The 7,223-nt window shown below is 51.5% G+C and overlaps 1 protein-coding gene across 1 annotated transcript in view; it reads left to right on the top strand.

The window, feature by feature from the left end:
- Positions 1–2,245: 2,245 nt before the first annotated feature.
- FIGNL2 (fidgetin like 2) overlaps positions 2,246–7,223 on the top strand; it is a 50,992-nt gene continuing 46,014 nt past the window's right edge. The window contains exon 1 of the mRNA XM_048832119.2: positions 2,246–2,405. The gene's annotated coding sequence lies outside the window, so the exon portion shown is untranslated. The remainder of the gene's footprint in view (positions 2,406–7,223) is intronic.

Here is a 7,223-nt window from a genome sequence, read left to right as displayed (position 1 = left end):
AATGGAAATTGATCTGGTGTAATAAAATAGAATAGGAGCTTGTGTGTTTTGTTACTGGGGGGAGGAGGAGGGGGGGGGAAGAGTTAGAAGCCAAACACCAGGCACCTGCAAAGCATTCTGGATTGAAATTGACCCGCAGAAGGTGAATTGTTGGACAGGGAGAAGGGAGTGTATGTCGTCCAGTAGCCCCGCAGACTATGAAGAGGAGGGATGGAAAAATTACACAGGTTCTCAAACTTTTTCATAGAGTGGCTGATGTCTTAATCATAGTCACCTCCCATCAGCATATCATCTCTGGAGTAACTATGTTTTATTTTTGCACAGTAAAGTAATGGTGGGGAAGTATTCAAGGTATTTCTGGCTTCCTTTAACACGAGGTGGTAGATGGAGACAAGGAGACCTGGCCCCATATAAGCAGCCAATTCTATGCAAACCACCGTCTCCTATTCTCTCGGAAAGAATATAGGCAAGCCCAGAGCCACCTCAGCCAGACCTAGCCAGGCCATGGGCTGCTGCTGCCTTCTCAGGGGCTTGCTGCTGGCCTTTGTGTGTTGCTCCTGCAATGTAGGAGTGGAAGGGGAGGGAGGCCAAACAGGAGCAGAGTTGCTCCGTGGGTGTATATGACACAGTTGCCTTCAGATGCTTTTAAAAAAACAACCCACCCAAAACAATCCTCTGCTATAATTTGGTCATGAGACCCGGTTGTCTTTTGTATGAAGCACATCTCCACCGCTCTAACTCTGTCCCTGGCCCATTTACATTAAATCGTTTAAATTCCTCCTCATTATGGACCCCCCTGAAGAACCCAGTGGCATTTCGGTCCCCCAGAAAATATAGTCCATGCTGAACGGCATCCCCACCTCCCATGGCAGATGCGCCTTCCTCAAGGGGGGCCACCCTCCCTGTGACTGCAGAAATGGACTCAAACTACAGAACGCTTCGTCAACCCAATCACCATAGCCTGGGGGATACGATTGTTTTAGGTGACGCGGCGTGGACAGCTGAAGCCATCAATGGGCTTGGACGTCTCATATTGCTGTTTTTAAGCCACACTGGAGAAGATTGAAAGGTGCATTTTAAAAAAAACAAAACCCTTTCCACGTTTCAGATGAAATCTCCCACGGTTGGGCTTTTCCTGAGGCCCAGAGAAATAGCCCCTGTCCTTGGTGGGTGGTGGTAAAAGGTTACTCTGCATCTCACCTCATGGTGTTTTTCCCCAGCCCCTATTCTGAGCCCCTCCCGTTCCTATAGGCCCACCCTACAGCTGTTGTTTGTTTGCATTTCAGTGGGCACGAGGGGTGCTTCTCTCCCTGAAGCCAAGGGCAAATCTCCCACGGCCTTTAATTCCAGCTCCTGGAGATGGTTGTGACTTGAGCCCTGGTTCTGGCGTGAACTTGGCGTGGTCCCGGGGCTGCACCCTTTCTGCAGGGTCGGGACCTCAATTCCTTCTGTACTGGTGTAAATCAAATCACTGACCTGGAAGCACAGTCCCATTGGCTCCCGTGCTGGGTGCCTGAGTTCGGCCCAAACTCCACGGGGGGCAGCCTTTGAGCCATAGGTCCTGGCACTTGGGGTGCTGCCGTGTCCCCTGGCTTGGCATGGTCTCCCCCAGAGACAGGGTTTCCAGCTTGGTCTCAGCACCCCCACATTGTTCCGGCCTTTGGGGTGTGTTCTGGGGCGTCTCCGTGGGCACCAGAGAGCGTGTCCCCCCCAGTTGTGTTAACCCAGAAACGTAGGGCTCCCCCGCCCCAGGAAAGGGGGGGAAGAACCAGATCACAGGGATGAGCCGCTGGAAGTGGCCTGGCCGGAGGGATTTCCAGGGACTTGGGGGTGCCCAACCCCCCGCTTTGTGCTCTGGCTGATCTCAGCTCTTCTCGCCAGGCAGCCCCTGGGCCGGGAGGCCACAGCTGACGAGCTGAGCCAGGCAAGAGGCAGCGACTCGCGGCCCATTGGTCACTCCCCCCAGCCCCCGGCTGGCTGGGGGCGGGGGCGGGGGCGGGGGGGGAATAGGGGGCTGGTCCAGTGTCGCAGGGGGCCCTGAGCTGTGGGGGGAGGACCCTGGGAGGAGGGGGCTTGCGGGGGCAGAGGGGGGGATCCCTGGGGAGGGGGCTTGCGGGGGCAGAGGGGGGGATCCCTGGGGAGGGGGCTTGCGGGGGGAGGAGGAGGCAGAGCCCGGGGCAGGGCAGGGAGGGGGCAGCACTGAGCAGGCTGCGCCCCCCCCTCCCCCGAGCTGCCCCAGCCCAGCCCAGCCCCGCAGCTCCCGGCCGGAGCAGCCGCCGCAGCTGGCCCCGCATTGTCCCGGCGGCCGCAGGATGCCCAGCCCCGCACCGCCGCCCGCCGCCCCCCGGGCCCGCGGATTCGGTGCCTGCGCCGGGCTCCGATAGGGATGAAGCCGGAATGAGGAGGTGAGTGGCCGCCCCTGGCACCGGGCCGGGGGCCGCAGGGGGAGGGTTGGGGGGCGCACGGGGGGTTCAGGGTGGGGTCGGGGGGCGCACGGGGGCCGGGGGGTTCAGGGTGGGGTTGGGGGGCGCACGGGAGCCGGGGGGTTCAGGGTGGGGTTGGGGGGCGCACGGGGGCCGGGGGGTTCAGGGTGGGGTCGGGGGGCGCACGGGGGTCGGGGGTTAGATGCACTCTCGGGCTTGCACAAGCAGGGGTTACACACTGTCAGGGTGTGGATGGGGGGGTCGCACAGGTCTGGGGAGCGAGTGGGGCGGGTGTGAGGTTTGGGGGCTTGCACGGCGGTCAGGGTGTGAATGGGAGGGACGCACATTGTGGAGGGTTGCAGCAGCCAGGGTGCAGGATGCACTGGGGTGTGTGTGTGGGGGGGGGGGTTGCATGGAGCCAGCGTAGCTCCGGGATGGGAGGGTTGGGAGGTGTCTCCAGGGGGGAGTGCACAGGACTGTGGGGGGAATTGCTCAGGCTCCGGGTGCAGGTTGCACAAGCCTGGGCGTGCAAAGGGACGGGGGTGTTCAGGGCAGCTGCATGGGGCTGCAGAGGAGGGCCCGGGCGCACAGGGTCACAGTGCCTGGCTGGAGAGGTGGAGGCTGCCCAAGGAGGGGAGAGCTTGGGCGGGGGCTGTGTGTAGGGGCTGGCGTTGTGCTGGAGGCAGAGGGCCGGCAGGAACTGAGTGTGTGTTGCGGCAGGGGGGCGCAGGGTCTGGGCGCATGGTGGATGAGGAGATGTGTCAGGTTTGGAGCCGGGGTCTTTGGGGCCATGGCTTGCGCTGGACCAGAGGTCAGAATTCTCGAGCATGTTGGATGTTGGTTCTGGCAGAGTGATCTCTTCACCGAGAGCATCTCATCGGCACCCCCCGGTAGCTAAAGGGGTTGCCCCCCCAACCCCCGATGGATTCTTTGGGGGTGGGGATGACTATATATTATACATTCCATTAGCCTGGCCACTGTCGGCCCAGCTGCCTCAGAGGCTGCAAGGGGTGCGGGGTGCATATACTATTCACATGCATGTACTTCACATGCATTTCCTTCTAGTACCCTGGTGGGGGGGAGGGGGTTAGCTGTCTGCCGGACCTCACTGACCATTCACCGTGCTCCGACAGGACTGGGTGCGAAGAATATTGTCTGACATTTCTGTAGCATCTGTTATCTCATGGTCGCGGGGCTACAGAAACGCAGCCACCTCTGGGGTGAAGGGCATCTGTGAGACTGGTGCACACGGCTTGCTCTTCAGCCCCTGTGGGAGGAGCGGCATTACATAAACACATCAGGAGACAAACCCCTAAAAGTGCTAATGGGATCTTTAATGTCTACACAGGGCAGGAAGAGTTTTGATGTTTACGTTCTTGTCCAAAAGATACTTAAGAAAATTAATGTTAATAAAGATAATTAGCACCTGGAACTTATTGCCTCATGAAGTCTCTGAGGCCAAAAGGTAGCAAGATTCAGAAAGGGACTGGAGATTTATCTGGATATCAGGACTATCTAGAGTTATAGTAGGTAATGCCAACAAAGTTGGAAAGGAAGAGTAAACCTCAGTTCCTTGTACCGTCCTCTGAAGGCCATGGTGCTGGCCCCTGGCAAAGCCAAGGTGCTTGGCTACATGGACATGGATGTGGTCAGGCAGGCAGTGCCGGTATTCCGGTTATTAATTGTCACCTGGCTGTCACCAGTGTGGATAAAGATCCAAAAAGCAGCGTGTTTGCGTTTGGTACCTCCATGCAAAGGGAGTCGAAGCAGCAGATCCCAAAGCAGCGGGCTGCCAAGGAGTCTGGTATCTTTCACCAACTACCTGGCTGAACTATATATAAATGCATGTTGGAGCTGTGCTGTGGGGTGAGCGAAAAGAAGTGCTGGCCACACATTCCCCTTCATCCCAAACATAGGTGCTGGCGCTCCGGGTCTTGGGTGATGCTACACGCCCCTGGCTTGATGTGGTTTCCATTGTATGCAGGGTTTACAGTTTGGTTCCGTGGCTCTCAGCACCCCCGCCATACGAATTTCTCCAGCACCCCTGATCCCAAATATTCTGAGCTTCAGTGCAGCAAAAATTGCAGGATCTTCCTCCGCTGGCCGGTGTTTTTGTGTGTTTCATAGGCCTTCAGATGCCCTGGCTTGTACTCAGTGGTGAGTAGAAGGGTGGCCAATTGACAGAAGAGGGAAAGGGTCTAAATCAGGATTAGGCTCTGTGGGAGCCAGTATCCATGGAGGCCTGATGGTGTGGGGAGTAGGAGCCTAAAGAATGTTTGTTTGTTTGGTTAGCGGTTGTGTTGATAGCAGAACTGTGTATGGATTGTACAGAAACGTACCTGCTGCTCTCACATGTGTGCCAAGTAACCCTAGCTCCCCCACAGGGCTCTGATCATGGACTGTTATAGCTGAATCTCTGCTCAGAACATTCCCTCTCCCCCTCCCCCCATGGCCTCAGGGGTATGTATTCATGTCAATGCCCATGCATGACTCCTGTTAGTATGTACATGTGTACGGGGAGCGAATGGGTTCTGGAGCATGCTATAAATGTGTTTATTGGGTAGAGCAGAAGATCATGTACCTTCTAAGAACAACAACACATATGCCCTGCCTTTAATTGCCAAGCTAATCAGGCAGGCATGGGACAGCACTGGCCTATTAACATTTTGTAGAATTAAATTTCAATACAGTATTTTTTTAAAGCTAGGAATAGTTGTCTTTGATTCTTACTGGTTTTTGTTCCTTTTCCTGCTACAAGAAGACGACAATTATTTTATTTTACAGTGGTTTATTAAACAATAAGTTTAAAAAAAGAATGTCTCACAAAAAATGGTGTGTATATATATGTATATATTTAAATAAATGGTCAATTTCTTGGATCTTCTGTGGATCTTGTGTATTGACTTATGGGAGTAATAATTTTGCTTTGGCATGTGAGATATGAATTCTAAATAATAAATAATATCTCAATTTTTAGCCCAGATTGGAAGGATACAAATGTGCTTAACTAAATTTAGAACAAAAAAATCCCCCAACACTTAATGTAGTTAATTGAAGAAGGTTATTTTAAGCAGTACAGTTTTGGTGAAGAAAATGATTAATGACTAGGTTTGGCTCTATAATTGAATTATTGATTGTATGCATTTGTATTATGGAAAAACCTCGCCAGTTTCCTTCCAAATCTTTCCACATTGTCAGGCCGATTGCTGGCCTTGAGTTTTTATGGATCGCTCTTTATGTGCTCGTCAAATGTTGACCGAGAGTTGGAGGGGGGAGTGGGTAGAATTTTGTTTTGTGTGGGTGCCAATGTGTAATTTATGTGGGTGTTTGTTCTCAGAGGTTTTTCTGAATTAAACATTTTGGCAGGGTAGAGATGCCGTGGAGTTAAACATTTGTTTTAGATCTGGTTAACAGGAGTGTATGGAAATTTTCTTGTTGAGGGCTTTTTGGGTTAATGACTGGCACATATTGTATTGTATCCTTTGAAAATCCTTAGAATCCTGAAATAATGTAAACATGCAGGCCTGAAGTCCGCACTGATGTAAGAGGGTGAAACTTTACAGAAGTCAAAGGAGCTGTGCCCGTTTTCACCACTGATGGTTTTGTGAACGCTAATTATTGATGATGAAAATGCCCTATGTTAATATGTATTAGCTTTTTGCTGCTGCTATCTGGAGTTTCCGTCAAAAGTTCCTTAAAAACGCCCATTGTTTTTATTATAAAAATGCATGAGATCCGATTTAGCAAAGGAGACATAGATCCTGGGGTGGGTTTTTGGTGTGGCTTAAGCCATGAAGGAGCAGAAAGCTGCTGTTCCTCTCTCACAATTAGTTTTCTTTTAACTCAGCTCCAGGGAACGGTTTAGCTAGCAGCCTTTGTTCTGCCTCCATTCTCCTTTAGAAGACCCTCTGCATTCTTTCCTTTTGCCATTATCATTTTGGTTAAACAGAAAGGCAAGTTGTGTACCATATGGATCATGTTAACAATTGCTTATCTGGAGCTGGTGTTTTCTCCCCTCTCCCCAATCTTTTTGCTTCTTTCAGACCTCTGAGTGAGGGTTTAATAGCATCTTCAATTTGAGGCAATCAGACCGCACCGTGGTGCCAGTTTGACAAGGGTTCTGTAAAACAGGAACAACCTCTCTCTCTCTCAATCTTTCTTTTGTCTTGTTTCCGAAGAAAGTTCATTTCCCATTTCTGCAGACATATAGCTTCTTCCATGTCACCAGCTGGAAGAGAATAAGCAAATTAAAACATGTGATTAGCACTAAAAATCCCCAAACAAGCCCTACAGAATATTTGGAAATAACCAAACTGTTTTGATTTAGCAGAGACCCTGGTGAGAAAATAGCACAAATTCATGGGCTAGATTCCCACCGTTTAGTCAAGAAACTGCTTTCATGATGCGAGTAGTTCAAGAGCTGTCTTCCTCTGACCTCTCTACATCCGGGAGTTTTGCTCGGAGGCGATGCTAATGATATTTTTCAGGTTTACCCTGACTGAAATACATATGCACACGGAGACCAAGGGTTTCAAAAGTGGAGACCTCAATTTGGGCTCCTAAATCCACATTTAGGCTCCTCAGTAAGTAGCTTGAAGGCTCCAACTTGTGACTATAACCCTCTTTTTACACTCTGCTCCTACTGAGCTCAGTACCATCTGACAATCAGGGCTGTTTATTTTAGGAGCCTAAAAATGGGTTTGGGTGGTTCACTTTGGCCCCTGTGATGGCCATTAGGTATAAATACTGCTACTGATTGATTTCCTTGCAGTAGAAGTAAACAAAAAGTCTCAACAAGGT

Source organism: Caretta caretta, chromosome 20 (genome assembly GCF_965140235.1).
Source record: "Caretta caretta isolate rCarCar2 chromosome 20, rCarCar1.hap1, whole genome shotgun sequence".
In the NCBI taxonomy this organism is placed as follows: Eukaryota; Metazoa; Chordata; order Testudines; family Cheloniidae; genus Caretta; species Caretta caretta.
Note: the sequence above shows the minus strand (reverse complement) of the source record. Positions and strands in the feature narration are given on the sequence as shown.